The sequence below is a fragment of the Onychomys torridus genome, chromosome 1 (genome assembly GCF_903995425.1).
Source record: "Onychomys torridus chromosome 1, mOncTor1.1, whole genome shotgun sequence".
NCBI lineage: Eukaryota > Metazoa > Chordata > Mammalia > Rodentia > Cricetidae > Onychomys > Onychomys torridus.
Window position 1 is genome coordinate 153,393,647 of NC_050443.1, and position 16,559 is coordinate 153,410,205.

The window sequence follows — 16,559 nt, forward strand, 5'->3', positions numbered from 1 at the left end:
TTTTTTTTTTTTTTTAAAAAGAGTAGTTTGTTTCCCCCATGAGACTTCCTTGGAGAAGACTAAATTTCCATTTACAAGTAGTTATCAATTGGAGATAGCTTCTGGGGTAGGGATAGATAGGGGCAGATGTCCACTTCTCAGTTCAGTTATAGTGCCCCATCTGGTGTAGACCCATGTAGATACTGTACATGCTGCCTCAGTCTCTGTGAGTTCATATGTGTGTCGGTCCTGTTGTGTTTAGAAGACCTTAAGGTTTTCTAAAGAAGGCTGAGCAAGGTGCTGCTTTGCTTCCCTGGCCGGCTGGCCACTAGGTTCCCAGGGAATCACCGAACATTTCTTGTGATGAAGTGTGTTGAGAAGATAAAGTGAGATTCCACATACAAAATCCTTGACACAGCACCTGAGGGGGAGTGCTTGCATCAATGATGGACTCTGACGGTTTTAGGTTTTCTGAGATAGCTGGTGGGAACATGGAGCAACTCCTCACCTGAAAGTCATTGTGAGGGTAATTTAGAGAATTCTGAGTTTTTGAGAACTCAGTTTTGAAGGGCATTTGGCTGTTCAACAGATTGCTCTCAGTGAAACCATAACAGCCACAGCAGCAGGTAATATATGGCTTTTAGCTGAGGTGATTTGTCTTTCCAAGGAGCTGAACGAAAGGCAGGCTGAGATAGTTTTAAATGGAGAGCTGGAGTTGCAGGGGGTTATTCTTCTAACTCTGCACATCAATTCAACAGAGAGATGAAAGAAAAAAAAGGAAAAATATATAATGTCACACCAAGCTATTTAGCTGTTTCAACAAGCTTTGGTTTTCAAACTTGCTGGGATACTATGCTGATCAGAAAATATATATATACGTTATCCATGACATTAGCTTTCAAATTTGTGGTTGATTATTCCTAATATTAATGGATGCATTGTTTCAATGGTAGCAAACAAAATTTCTGTAAAAAATGTGTGTGTGTGTGTAAGTGTGCAAGTGTCTGCAGAAGCCAGATTCAGGTATCATATCCCCTGGAGGTTGTGAGTTGCCTGATGTGGATGCTAGGAACCAATTTCTAGTTCTCTCCAAGAGCAAGTGCTCTTATCCACTCATCCATCTCTCTAGCCCTCATTCACTGTATGAATTGGGGGATGGGGAACCAATTTTGTGTGTACTGGCGATGTGCTTAGTTTTGTTTTCTGCATGTGTATCCTGCTTGGATACCTTGAGGATAAGGGGATTCACAGAGCAGACATTTAGTACTACTTGATTATTAAATGTGAACTAATACATTTATTAGGTCATAGAGGGCAAGAACTTAGAATTCCTATAAATGAATTGAATGTATTACAGATATGCTTAGGCATTGAAGGGGAAGAAAGCTCTCTGTCTTCCCATGTTATAGTCATCATCTGAGGATCAGTGAATTACACTAACAAAAGACAATTAACTAAAGAAAAATATTATTAGTATGTGAACTATGCATATACTTCAGAATGTTCAGTGATGACTAACTCAATGGGATTGGGGGTGGTTAGAACTTGGGGCTTATATAGCATTTTTGCAAAGGAAAATTTTGTAGGGAAATGGGAAGCCAAAGGAAAGAACTTTGAGGTTCTCAGAATGGCAATTTGTTGGAAGAAAGCCAATAGATGATAAGGGGCACTTAGTAAGTTTTGTTATTCTTGTCTCTGATGATTCTGAATAGAGAGGGGACGGAAGAGAGTTTTTCCTGTACCTATATCTTTTGAGTTACCTTAAGCTCAAAAGAATAGTTCCATCAGAGTGACACATTCACTGACAAGAAAAAGGCACTCCTAAGAATGGAAGTGGTCTAGTGAGCCAGGACAGGTCCCTAATGGAGAAGCACAAAGCTGTGAGTTTGGTTCTCTCACAAGTCATTTACATCATCCTTGCCTTCTCCCCGAGATCTCATATGCTTTTCTGCGTGCTATGACATGTATTGCTATGGTCTGAAGAGAGTTTTCCAGCCTTCCTCTGACAACTGGCTATTTTTCATTTTCATCCTGATATCTCTGCTCCTGGGCTCTTGCCACTGTCTGATGTTATGACGTCCCTGCCTCTGTGCCCTCAGACTCTGGGTCAGAATAAATAGTCTCCCCTTAAGCTGCTCTGACATATGCTTTGTCATAGCAACAGACAAGGAACTAATTAACACAAACTAGAAAGTGGTGTATTCGGGCGCACGCGCGCGTGTGTGTGTGTGTGTGTGTGTGTGTGTGTGTGTGTGTGTGTTCATGAAGGATAGCTAGGAGTTCTTGGACAAAGAATACATTTGCTTTCAGGATTTATTTGGATTCTTTCCCCAGTGAACATCAATGGTAAGCAAGCTATTCTTAGTCATAACTAATGAGGCTAGCCTTGGGCAGAGAGTAAATGTAATCAGAGAGCTTTGAGGTCTATGGAACGGAACATGAGTATATAGCACTCTATTTGGAAATGCATTGACACTGGCTCTCTCTGTAAAGGATTTCAATACAATTTACAAAACAAAACAAAAATGAGTTTTCCCCAGTTGTTTCTATTTATTGACATCAGTCAGAGTACTGGGACCAGCATTTTAACACATTTATCATTTATGAACCTATGAGAACTATGGCCAATTAAAAGGGCCTTTAGGCTGCGGTTGGCCTAACACCCTTTGTGTAAATTTGACAGTCATAATATAGTGGGTATAAAATTAGTTTCTTACTTTGCTTTCTAAACAGCACACACTACATAATTCAGATAATTTTGACTGTGTGAACAGCGAGAAATCTCTTCTGGTATTCAAGGCCCCTAGTATTTCTTCAGTGCAAACAGTAGGTGAGCCATTCTCATAAAACTGTTGATACCCTCTAGTCAGAGACTGCTGGGAATATCTGGTTGAGTAAGGAGGTTTATTACTCATTGTGGAGAGAAAGGCATGCCATAATGAATGACTATACTTTGGGTATTGAATGTGTAGCAGGCCTACAAGTGTAAAAGGCATGCTTCCCAGGGAGGTGCAGTAGACATTAAGAAATGGGATACAAGGGAAGGTCTTTACCTCTCCTGCTCTCAAAGGGGACTGTGAGACACTTTCTGTCTTTGCTTCCTGAGTCACGAGGAGAGTGATCTTTCTCTGCCACGTGTTCCTGTTATGCACTACCACACCCCGAAGCTGACTGCAATAGGACAAACAGATCTTAAACCACAACTTCTAGATCATCAGCTAAAATAACCTTCTGTCTTTGTTAATCCAGTAACCCCAGACATTTTATAATAGTGACAGAAACCTGGGCAGCATAGGAAACTAGGGCCTTCTCAGGAAGATAGAGCTGCCATGTAGGTGATTTTGTAGATGAATTAAGGAAAAGATTCTTTTTTTCCTTCCTTCCTTTTTTCCTTCCTTCTTTCCTTCCTTTTTTCCTTTTTTCCTTCCTTCCTTCCTTCCTTCCTTCCTTCCTTCCTTCCTTCCTTCCTTCCTTCCTTCCTTCCTTCCTTCTTTTGTTCTTTGGAAAGCTTTAGAAGGCAGAGGATAATTCTAGAACCAGTAATTTCAGTCTGAAACCCCCCATGAAGACACCATGATGCTATAAGGAGGACATTAGATCTGTTTGTGGTAACATAGTGATTGGTCACATTAACTGGGCAGGGTGAATATACTGTTCTTATATACCCTTCTGATTGCAGGTCAATTTAAAAAGAATTTGTTTATTTTTATTTTGTATGTATGAGTGTTTGCTTATATGTGTTTATGTGCATGCTTGGCACTATGGAAGCCAAAATGTGTCAGATCCTCTGGATCTGGAGTTGTAGGTGGTTGTGAGGCTCCATGTGGGTGCTGGGAATGAATTTATCTTCTCCGAAATAGCCACCAGTGCTTGTAACCACTGAGCTATCATTCTAGCCCCAGGAGGTTCAGTTTTTACTTCATTTTAACCCACTGTGATCAGAGTAGCCTAGTTCTTTGTTAATGTTCTGTTAAATTGACTCAGAGGGAGAGGTTAGCTGTGAGGACCTAGGAGCTAGGTTAGTTTCTTACAATCCCAGGACCCAACTATGGAGTCAGGTCAATCTCCTTCTCTTGAGGATGCTCTGGAGCTGGGAGGATGCATTAAGAGTTCCTCAGAGAATTGCCAGGAAGAGGTGGACTCTGGACTGGGCTCCAGCTTTCTTGGAGAAAAGAACTTAGAATGCTTGAATGATGCCTGGATAGAGGGGTATGTGTCCTAGTGAGTTTCCCAAATAGTCCCTTTTACTTTTTTGCCAGTACAGCTCCTCGTCCACATTCCCTCTTATCAGTGTTCAGTGGGAAGCAATCTGTGAATGGTGATTCTTTCGCTTTAGTTGTTCGATGCCCTGCAAAGTCCATGTGTTGGAAATTATCCCCAGGATGGTGGTGCTGAGATGGTGCAGATACCCTTTCAGTAAGAGGTGAGGCCTAAAGGAAAGACTGTTCTGCCAGAGGGGACTCTCAAGAGGGTGACCTGCTGTGAGAGCTGGAGTCGTCCTCTACGTCTCTGGCTTCCTGTTTGGAGACATGGTCTCTTCTTCACCTGCGTGATGTCACAATGGGATGCAGCTGAAGAAGTCCTCATTACAACTGAATCAATGCCCGTGCTGTGCTATGCCCTTAAGCCTTCAAAAATGTTGAACTAAATCAATGTATTATAAATAGACTGCTTCAGCTATTTCATTGTAGTAACAGTAAGTTGACTAATGTAGTCATGAAAACACAAGTTGGCTTAAGTGTGAGCTTTAGAAAGCAGAGAGGAAAGGGGACTCATGAAGTGGATAATATGACCCATAAGTTAGGGGTTTGTGATGGGGAAGGAAGAGGGCTTATGTGGGGTAGATGGTTTGTACAGTTGACACAAGATTATGGAAGATCTATCTAGAAGGAGTGGAAAGCAGAAACACTGTGGGTCTTTGAAGGGAGTTCTAGGAAGTCATAAGAAAAAGCAGCAGCTAATCACAGTCATCCTAGTGTTAACAGCAGGGACTTTTATAATATGTCAACTATACTTTCAGTGAGGAAGTTTAACACACATACACACATGTACATATATATATATATATACACACACACACAACATACATATGCAACTACATACACATACATGTATATAGGACACACACATATACACATATATAAAACATACACATATCAACATACATATATGTATACATGCACAAATAGAACAAACATGCACATAGAAATCACACATATTCACATATATAGTGCATATATGCATATATTCACATATGTATATGTATACACACATATATACATATAGAACACACATACAAAACATACACATACACAATACACATATACAATACATGTATGCATATATACATATATGTGTACAATATACATTGCCATAAACACAGAACACACACATATTCACACATATAAAATGCATACATATACATATATATAAAACACACATATACACATGTACATATGTTCAATCCACATACACACATACACAACACAATGCATATACACATATATGACATACATACATAAATACAAGAATACATAATACACACACACATGCACACACACACACAGATTTAACATTACTATGTACACTGCTTTCTGTTTCCCATTTTGTGGCCTCTTTCCATTCTGCTTCACTCTTTCACGATGCTTCTTTTTATCCATTGAACTAAGCAAAGGAATGCCTACTAAGGAATGCCCTGAAATTTGAAAAATACCGTGTTAAGGGTTGAATCACACTGGTGAGGAGGAAATAGAAGTCAGATGGTTTTGTCAGGTACCAGCAACTTTAATTACAAAGAAGTTAATTATTTTGTTCACTCATCAAACATTAATTATATTCTACATACTAGGCAAGAAGGCACAGAGCCACTAGGCCTGATAGCCCCTTGAAAGACTCATGGTCAGAAGGAGAAACAGAGAATAAGAATGGTTTTCAGAGAAAAGGACAGCTGAAGTGGTTTAAAGGGATTCTTGGAGAATGAGCTTGCCAACAGGAGGGGCCTAGTGACTGACGCATGCCAACTGAAGAGAAGGCACACAGTGACATCAGGAGGCTTTGGAATCCAGTGGTGGGTAAAGATTAATAAATAAAGATAGGAAATAGTAGATTTTGAATTTTGAGAGAAACAATGACCTTTAATATGTCCCACGATCTTTGTAGGATAGGACATTTTATGTAGCAGAAATAGAGATGGCGTGAGGAAGAGGCAAAGCTGTGTTAGCGAATACGTTAGGACCATGTTGTGACATCTTAGGAGAGAATAAGGGTTTCCCCTAGATGCTCTTGCTTGGCTAGAAGGATAATTGAGAATAGCTATAGAATGCTTAATTAGAAAGAAGAAATATGCACAGAAAGACTGCATAACCCTTTAGTCCTTAGCATACGAATAATGTAGAATCCTGATGTGAGGGTGGGATGATTATTACTTATTAATGCTTATTGGTTTAATTCTCACCTAGCCTGCTGGGTCTTTCTTTCTTTTTTCCTGGGTTGCCTTTGTCTGGGGGTTTAGTTGGGAAGGGAGAATGGATGTATTTTTGTCACATTTACTGATATCTGATTACATTTTAACCTGAAGCTGGAATTTAGATTAACAGTCATGAAATTCATTACATGTTTGTGATTAACTGAGCAAGTCTTTTGTCTGTTGAACAATTTCCCCGGTGTAATAGACATCGGTTGTATATCAGCTGCTTGTTTTGTTTCTGTGACAAAACACTTGATGAAATTGACCTAAGGAAGGAAGGGTTTATTCTGGTTCAACATTTGAGAGTCCAGTCTATCGTCACCAGGAAGGTGGGGTGGTGGAAACATGAGTGGTTGTTTACATCCTGTCCACATCAGGAAGCAGAGGGTAGTTACTGTGGCTGCTTACCCTCTTTTTACTGAGTCTGGGACCCCAGCACATGCATGGTGCCATTTACCTTTAGGAGGGTTCTTCCTACCTCAGTTAACCTAATCTAGACAATCCCGGACCTACATGACCATAGATTGGTTTCCTTGGCGATTCTAAACCCTGTCAAGTTAACAATCAAGGTTAACTACCACAAGGGTTCATCTTTCTTCCTTTCTTCTGACTCACTGTGGAGATGACATCTCTCCTCTATGCCCATCCTTTCCTCACAACTTCCCAGGCCAAGCTGGGCCATGGTTGTGCTTTAGCCTCAAACTTGGGAGCGTGAACTAGTCATGGTTTTCTGCCTTATTATGGACTGGGGAATCAGAAGAAGCCAGTCTGTACTGTATAATGAAGAGCAGAAGCTGTTCAGTGCAAAGGAGGAGAGAGCAGGGCAATCTGTTAAAGCAAAAGTATAGTTGGATGACTGCAAAGAATACAGAGCCGCACAGAGAGAACATGTTAGGGGTGAGTGTGAGTTCCCACTGCACCCCAGCCTCTGGACTCTTTTTTACCTTATTGTGCATGTGCGTACAAGCACTACAGACACTGTTGATTGAAACAAAAGTACTAACAAAGAGGGCCATTAAAATTGCATTGCAAACTGCCGTGCTTCCCATGGTTTAGTGGTGATTATGAGCGCTAGCGGCTGAGAATCGAGCGCCTTGTTGGCAAATAAGAAGGGAGGTTTCATTAAGTCAAGTGTGTGTGTGTGTGTGTGTGTGTGTGTGTGTGTGTGTGTGAGAGAGAGAGAGAGAGAGAGAGAGAGAGAGAGAGAGAGACAGAGAGAGAGAGAGACAGAGAGAGACAGAGAGAGAGTTTTAAGAATACACACACTAGTAACCTCCAGGTTGTGTCCTGTGGTTTGTGATGACTGAAACGGATAGTGTGATGAGCACAGAAACAAGAAGGTGGATAGAGATCTGGTCAGGCTGTGTTTGGCTGGGGAAACCATTTGTCATATCTCTCAGGAATTTCTGTGTGGATTTTTAAGATGGAGAGAGCCCAGGTGACGTCTCCTACACCACTTTGAACCCAGAGTAGAGCTTGTGCATCACTGGAGAAGTGTCGCTCAGGACAAAGGAGAGAGGGTTGGCTGAGGAGCTGTATGTGGATGGACATCACTCCCCTGTGCAAGATCAACAGGGCAAAGGGGGAGAAAATGATCTGACGGCTACTCTCGGCGTTTCAAAGAAAATAACAAACTCCCCAAGACAGCATTATCTGAGGGAAAGCTGGAGGGAAATCTTGCCTCTGTTCCTGTTCTTACCATGGAGCGATGGTTGGTGTTTTCATCACCTGAGATCACCTGAGAGGGGAGTTTCAGCGAGGGACTGTCTAGATTAGGTTGGTTTGTTGGCATGCTCTATGAGGGATTTTCATAATTGGGTTAGCTGACGTCTTAAATGTGGGTGGCACCATTTTCATGGACTTGGTCCTGGGCTGAATGAGAGAGGGAAGGGAGCTCAGACATTGCTTGCTCCTTGGTTTTGACTGTGGATGTGATGTGACTAGTTCAAAGAAGCTCCCGTGGCTGTGACGCCCCTGCCATTACAGACTATAACCTTGAACTGTGACTGAAATGAACCCTTCTGTGCTTAAGCTGCCTCTGCCACTATTTTATCACAGCTATGGGGAAAGGAGCAGAGATGCATGGGACCAGCCCAGAAGGGATCCTGGGGAAAGGAGCAGAGATGTGTGGGATCAACACAGAAGGGTATGGGGAAAGGAGTAGAGATGCATGGGATCAGTACAGAAGGGATCCTGGGGAAAAGTCAGGCTTATGAACCTGGACAGAAGTAGTGCTGGCCCCATGCATTTATTATCCTCTGGCTGTATGCTAGTGTTTCTCTCAGACCACCCCACAGGGAAGTATCTCATACCTGGCACTGGAATTTTTATTTCATGACCTTTGGCTTCTGGAATCAGCATTATTCACCCATGCAGAGAACTTCCATTTTAGCTCTCTTTTGTAAAAAGTTTTAAAAATTAAATTAGCTTATAAGGTAGTAAGTTTCCTTATGTCCATAAACCCTTAGTTTTGGTAAGCCATCTCCCCACTCATACCCCTGTTTAGACCTTGTCACCCCCAGTATTCCCTCTTTCTATTTTCATTTAACTCAGATTCTACTATATCCCCATTCCACGGAAGACTGTTCTTCCCCTTCAGATAGCCTCTTTCTAGCTCTCAGGTCTTATAGACATTGCAGGTTCTTCAGAGACTTTCCTCTGCTGGCAAGTGACAGTGAAGGGGGAGGATTCTTTTTTTTTTTTTTTTTTTGAGACAGGGTTTCTCTGTGTAGCTTTGCGCCTTTCCTGGAACTCACTTGGTAGACCAGGCTGGCCTCGAACTCACAGAGATCCACCTGGCTCTGCCTCCAGAGTACTGGGATTAAGCGCCACCACTGCCCAGCTGAGGATTCTTACTGAAGGCATATTTATGCGATATGCCAATTTACAAGCTGGTATACTTTGTGGGGTGGGGGAGTTTCTTTTGCTGTGAAGAGACACCATGGCCACAGCAACTCTTATATAGGAAACATTTAATTGGCACTTGCTTACAGTTTGGAGGTTTAGTCCATTGTTATCATGGAGGGAAGTATGATGCTTGAGCTTCTGAAACCTCAACACTCACCCCTGTGACACACTTCTTCCAAGACCACACCTCCCCAACAAGGTCACACCTCCAGTAAGGCCTCTAAGAGTCTATGGGGGCCATTTTCATTCAAGTCACCACAGGATGTATCCTGGGAAGTAATTTAAAATATAGGAAGAGGAAGTGGGAGGACATATGTTTAGTTCTAGCTCAGTGTGCTGAGGGAGGAGAAGCTTTTTCTGTGTTCCTGGAAATCTGTGTAAGGTGCCCAGCACTGGAGGCTGAGGCTCCTCTGTCCCTGCACTTTCCTTATGTATCAATTCACCTACAGGCAGAGGGTAAATCTGAAGGCTCCGTCCTAGCCAAGGACCAAGGCAGCAGATGTCATGGGGCAGCGATAGGAGCACACTCTGTGGATGCACTTGGAGCAGGAGAAACTTTACTGTAGACACTTTACTGACTTCCCAAAAATACTTGCAAGAGGGAGAAAGGTAGGGCAGAGCTGGATCATTACCCAGGGTAGGAAATGGTGTCAGAGAAATCAGGCTTTTCTTCTGTGATCTGTTTCTCTTATGGTGACCTTGATTTTGTTTTCAGGCTAGAGTGATCTGGGGAACAGTTTATATTAAGGTTGTAAACCTGTCACATTTATTGAAAGCCTGTCATTGCTGGAGCTCATTGGAAAAGTGTAATGTATTAAAAAGCCGCTGGAAAGAACTTCTGAGGCTTTCTGCGATTTAGTGAAATTTATCAACAAACAATTTGCTTTACATAGATGTGTAAATCTCAAATTACAAAATAAATCTTTGTTGTTGGAACCCATTCCTACCTTTCTTCAGTTCCCATCATGAATTTACAGTTATGTGGAAGAAAACCTCATCTACAGTAACAGGGTGGTTTGGGTTCTGCCCTAGAAGAATTTAGTGATTAAAATGTGAAATGCTTCTCAGCCAGAACCACATTTGCTTCTTTCTGGTCCTTTGAGTCCTGATGATGTTCCAAAGAGGTCTGAGGACCTGTAAGTCTCTACGGCCTTCTCCGATTTCCACCATCCATTCAAGGCCTGTTAGCTGGGAACTTTCTGTATCTGGGAGAATTTGAACATTTCCATGTGGCAGTTGCTCCTTTCTTGGAGCAACTGAGAATCCTGGAGACCTGGGACTGCTTCCAGGTTGTCTGGCATTTCAGAGAAACAGCCTTCCCTTTCCACCTTGAGTTTCCTTGCCCATTAGCTGGACTAGGTAAACGGTGAGGGTGTCTCTGTGGACCACCTTTCATATCCTAGTGACACTGAGCACAGCAGACATACTTTGGAAGTAGAAAGAGGGGAACAAGAGATGACACCAGAAGGAGAGTATTACAAGAAGCCTATGGGCCTGGGCTCTGGAGTCAAAGGCCATCTTCAAGTCTTGGCTACAAGGAAGACTTTGGCAAAGGCTCTGTAGCTTCTGTAATGGCTCAATTTTCTCATCTCTAAAGTAGCATTCAGAACATACTTGCCTTAGAGCTAGGTACCCCTTGGCCATATGGTTCCCAGGAAGATATTTTTGGGTCCTCACCTATATATACAGTGTAGGTGTCTCTGCCATCACTATTCTGGTGGCCCAGTCTCACAAAACCCTTCAAGGGAAGTATGATCTGAAGCACTGGGAAGGATTTGTTCATTAGTCCAACCTTCTGGAATCAAGATCTCGCCAGCATTCCTGAGACAAACCCACAAGTTGGAGCTCCTTGGCTCCAACTGTTTCACCCTTGTGGAAAGGAGCCTATCTGGCACTGGTGGGGACCTAGAGAGACCCTGGAAAGAAGCATGGCAACTTGTCACACTCCCGGTGTCTTCTTCACTGCTGTGCCAGTGACATAGTGTGATGAAAGGCACAGATTTAGGGAAAGCGTCTGGAGAGTTAGCGCAAACTGCTAATGCATGGTAAATGCTCGGCAAGGGTCAACAGCAGTAAGGAGCCATCCCAGGATGCACAACCATTCCTCCATGGGCTTTCTAGAGGGAGGGCATCTAGGTAGCTTGGATAAGGGAGCTCAGAGGTGTCAATTGGCTAATGAACTGTGGGTTGGGTTTGAAGTTATCATCAGGACTTCACTAAATGACCCACTGTGGACACCTGGGAGAGACCTTTGGCACAGAAGGGAAGCTGAAGTGCTGCTGTCCCAGGAGCGTGAAGGATGTTCTTAACACGCTGGCTGTTACACAAGAATGGAGCCTGCGGGCACCAGGTTCCAGAGGCTGACAAGTTCAGGAAACTAGGGAGCCGGGGTAAGACAGACACTCCGAAGCTTTGAGCCCCAGCTTCTGACCCTTTAGACGATGCTTGCACAGCGTTTATCTTCTTCTGCACTGGGAATCAAGTTGGGTTTTGTTCTGTTTTCTTCCATGTAGTCCTGGTACGGGAAGGGTTCCAGTCTTCTGCCAATTGGCTTCTTTCATATATTAATCTTTTAAAAAAACCCTATTCTTTCACAATTTCACATATTTATATCAATATGCCTTTAATCATATTCACTTCCCAGTGAATTATTTTTTTAATTAAATTTAAAAAAATTTATTTTATGTGTATGGGTGTTTTGCCTGCATATATATCTGTGTACCACATGCATGCCTAGTGACCTTGGAGGCGAGAAGAGGACACTGGATGACCTGGAACTGGAGTTACAGGTAGTTGTGAGCCACCATGTGCATACTGGTCATGGAACCTGGGTCCTCTGGAAGAGCAGCCAGTACGCTTTGCAATATGTCCATTTAATAAAAACCTCAGTGGTAGACTCCTCTTTAGAGTCTATAACTAACTTCCTTAGGCATAGGATTTTGACTAAGTTTATAGGGCTAGGCATGATTTCCATACAATGGATTGGGTCTCAGATCCAACCAGAGAGTTGTTGGGTTATCCCCATCATACTCATGTCACCATTGTCCCAGTGGGCACATCTTTCCTGGAAGGTCAGTACTCCAGCGTTCAGAGTCCATCATAAGACTCCTGATGATTTTTCTGTACTAGCTGTCTTCCAGCACCTTCTGGTACTATAAAAAGCGGGCAGCCAGGAGAAGCTTCCTGGTCTGTTCCATTTGAATTTCTCTGTGTTGTATAACTGAAGCATATGGTGTTTTCAATAACAGGGTCTTGCCATCTATTTCTGATTGACATCCAAGAGCAATGGTAGTATAAAAGACAAGTACACAGCTCATTGACCATGGAGAAGTTGAGGTGGTGCCTACATAGAGACGTCACCCTTACATTCTAGCAGCTTTGGTACAGAAGGCTTATTTTAAATGCTACCAAAAGAGAAATATAAATACCAAGCCAGCCACAACCCTTTGATCTACAAGGCTGTCCTGCCTACAAGATATGCCAGGGTAATGGTGGCACAAAGCTTGTGGGAATAACCAACCAATCTGATTTGACTTACAGTCCACACCAAGATATGAAAACCATACCTCACACTGCTTGGGTGAGCAAGAACCAAGACTGGGACCTAGAGGATAACCAAATACTACTGTTCTAAAACAATAAAACTGTAGCAATAAAATGAATCCTAATGACGTTCTGCTATACTCATAGATCAAGGATCAGGGTCTTGCTCAGCCATGATCAAAAAAGCCTCCTCTTGCAGCAAATGGGAGCAAATACAGAGACCCACAGCCAGAAATTAAGAAGAGAGAGAGAGACAGAGAGAGAGAGACAGAGAGAGACAGAGACACAGAGACACACAGACAGAGAGACACCATGGAACATTCATCCCTAAGTGGGATGTCGCCATCAAATCCCTCTCATTGGAGTGCAGGGAACCCTACAGAAGAGGAGGTGGAAAGAATGTAAGAGCCAGAGGGGATGAAGACACTAAGAAAACAAGATCTTTTCAATCAACACAATGAAAACTCATATGAATGCAGAGACAGAAGCAGTATCCAGGTTCCCTGAATATATATTATAGCTTCCAGTTTAGTGTTTTAATGGGATTCCCAAGTGTTCAACTGAGAGGATCTCTGATTCACGTGCCTTTCCTTAGGCTCTTTTCCTTCTGTTGGTTTGTTCTTTCCAACTGATATTAGTTTTTGTTTTATCTTATTATGTTTTATTTTAATATTATCTTTTAGGAGCCTGTTCTTTTCTAATGTGAGACAGAAGGGGAGTGGATCTGGATGGGAACAAAAGTAGTGAGGAACTGGAAGGCGTAAAATTAGGGGAGAAACTGTAATCAGGATAGATTATATGAGAAAAGAATCTAAATTCAATAAAAGGAAAAGGAAAAATAAATGATGGAATAATAAAGATATGATATGTGAGGTAATGCATCATAATAAGCTGCTCCTCTATGGAAGCTGAGGAACATAAATTAGGTAAATCACTTAGAACTCAGCCATGAAGCTTGTGTTTCTTGATATATAGATACTGAAGAGGGGGATATTGTTGGATTCAGAGTTATTATGGAAATGTCTGATTGCATCATGATTATTGGTTCTTAAGATCATGGGAAACTCATGCAGTTACTAAGAATTCTACATATAGGACTAATATGGAGCACTTCTAATGGCTGTGCACTAATATGGATACATAAGGATACTGTGGATAATAATAGAAACCATGGCCCCTCTCTCTGCATGAGCTCTCTTGGGCATGGGCCATCATGTCCTTTTCACCTCACATCTTACTTTGGATATTCTAATGAAATCCACTTACATGATTGAAAATGGTTTTTACACATGGTTTATTGGCATAGGCCTTGTCCTAAATTTTCTCAAGGGAATTTCATCCTTGGGACTTTTATGCTATGTACATGAATGACAAAATAAAACATGAGGCAGAAAAAGATGATTTCACAACATGTTTTCCTTACTCTGCTACATCATGAGGTCCTCAGATGCAGAGCCCCAGCCCTGAAGTTTTTTGATTTTTTTTGGGGGGGGAGAGTATTACAAGCTAGACAGAAAATAATTGGGGAATATGATTGGCCTCCTTGGTAGGCAACAGGTGCATGCATTTGTGATATGTCATAGATCTACACATTCATAACCCTGAAGCATCACTGCCTTTAAGTAGGGCAAAATGAGTAAGTGCACATTACATTTTTTGTCATTTTTGGTCCTGAATCTTTCTCTGTTCTTGTGTCATTTGGCTGAAGCTAAACATTTTTTGGAGACTAAGTCAAAATGAGGACATGGATGAATATTGTTTCATCTCTGCACCCAACATCAAGCAAATTATATTGGATAACTATATGTTTAAAACTTTTTATTATTGTTATGCTTGTGTAGACATACGTGTGTCATAGTGCATGTTGGGGGTCAGAGGACAACATTTTAGAGTCAGTTCTCTACTTCTATCTTTACATGGGTTCTGAGGATTGTAATTAGGTCTCCAGGCAAAGATCATTACATGTTAAATAAATGCCATGTTTTTTTTTTTTTTTTTTCTTCAATGGTAGATGCTCCCTCCTCCAACCTAAACTATTCTGGTGAAGCAGTATTCTAAGGACAGTGAACTTTTCACCTATACTGCTTAGGAGAGCCTTAAAGGAGTGAGTGTCCATGATTCCTTCATCTAGATAACAGTGCTTATATAGGGCTTTTTTTTTCCTTTTAATATGACATTTAATAAACTTCTTCAAGAATACTTTAGATTGCTTATTGTTATGTTTCCTGAAGCTGAAAAATGAGTTTGAGGAAGAGGGTGGAGATGAAGAAGAAACTTCAGCTTCCTAGTAGCATGCCTGGACATCTTATTATGATTTTGAGCTGAAATAGATGGGGACATTAAAGACAACATTTCCATTCTGAAAAGAGTTAAATATCACCAGATGAAGCAATGCAAGAATATAATCCCTTGTCTTGCTATTTTGCATTTGAATGCATTGAAGGATAACCATGAACACAGCTTCACCTAGCCTTTGAGCTTATTTCCCTTATTACTAATATTCCTGACACCTGTAGAATTAAGCTGCTAGCTCAAAGGTAGCTGAGCTGAGAATTATCTTTCAACTGACATATACTTGGTTATAGAAATGATTTTATCTTTGTGGCTTTTTTGTTTGTTTTTTGGAACTTCAGTTAAGAAAAGATAAGTTCTTGTGCATGTGTCAAGGCAGATTTCTTTAGATGCCAAATAAATGGAGTGGCCACTAAGCAACAGAACCCCCTTTTATCTCCTAAAGCTAATGCAACAGAGACAACATACTCAGAAGGGAACCCTGAGTCCTTTCCTTTTCAGACATTTCATTCAACTCCTTGTTCTTTGAAATGATTTTTCTCTTTTACTTTCTCATTACTTAACAGGGTGTCATCAAGTTAAGACCTTCAGGACCAAATTGTCTACATGACTATTAATTACATAGTCAGCAAGATAAAAATGTAATGCACACACAAATGTTCTCAATACAAGTACATATTTTTCTGAGTGCATGGAATCTTAGATAAAGACTCCATGGGTTTCTAGTCACTTGGAGGATCTATCTACCACAATCCTCTCAGTGGCTGCAGAAGACATCATTGATTCCTCATAGCATTTCTCCTATTGTGCAGAGATGTAGCTTCAGAATCCTTTCAAGAAGTCATTGTGGTATTTCTCTGCCAATTTATGAGAGTTGACACTGAATATGGAATCTCTTTTCCAGTGTGTCTCAGACATACCACTTGCTCTGTGAAGACGTTCCTTTTTATGCATTGTCTTTGATAAGTGAGTTAAGGCTTTTTTTCATAACTCTTTACAACTTACCTTGCATGCTTCTTGTAATTACATACACCATGATGTTGTTGTGTCCTTTCTGGATTCCACATAAAGACCTCATTGCTTTTGTGACACTACAATAGTCTTTAGAAGCCTCCCCGCAGGGCTATCAACCTTAATAACATTCCAGATAATCTTCAATGGCTTCCAAGGTCTGCTTCTTCCGCAAATTCGACTAGCCATTCCCAACTCTTAGAATTTTAAGCACTCATTTCTTCATTTAAATTCTCAGAACTCTGTACCACATAGCAAACCCTGGCAGGTGTTTTATTATCAAAACTTAAAAGAACAAACAGACCTACAAGCCAAAATATCCCAGAATATCTGGGTGAAATGTAAAAAGGTAGTTACTTTT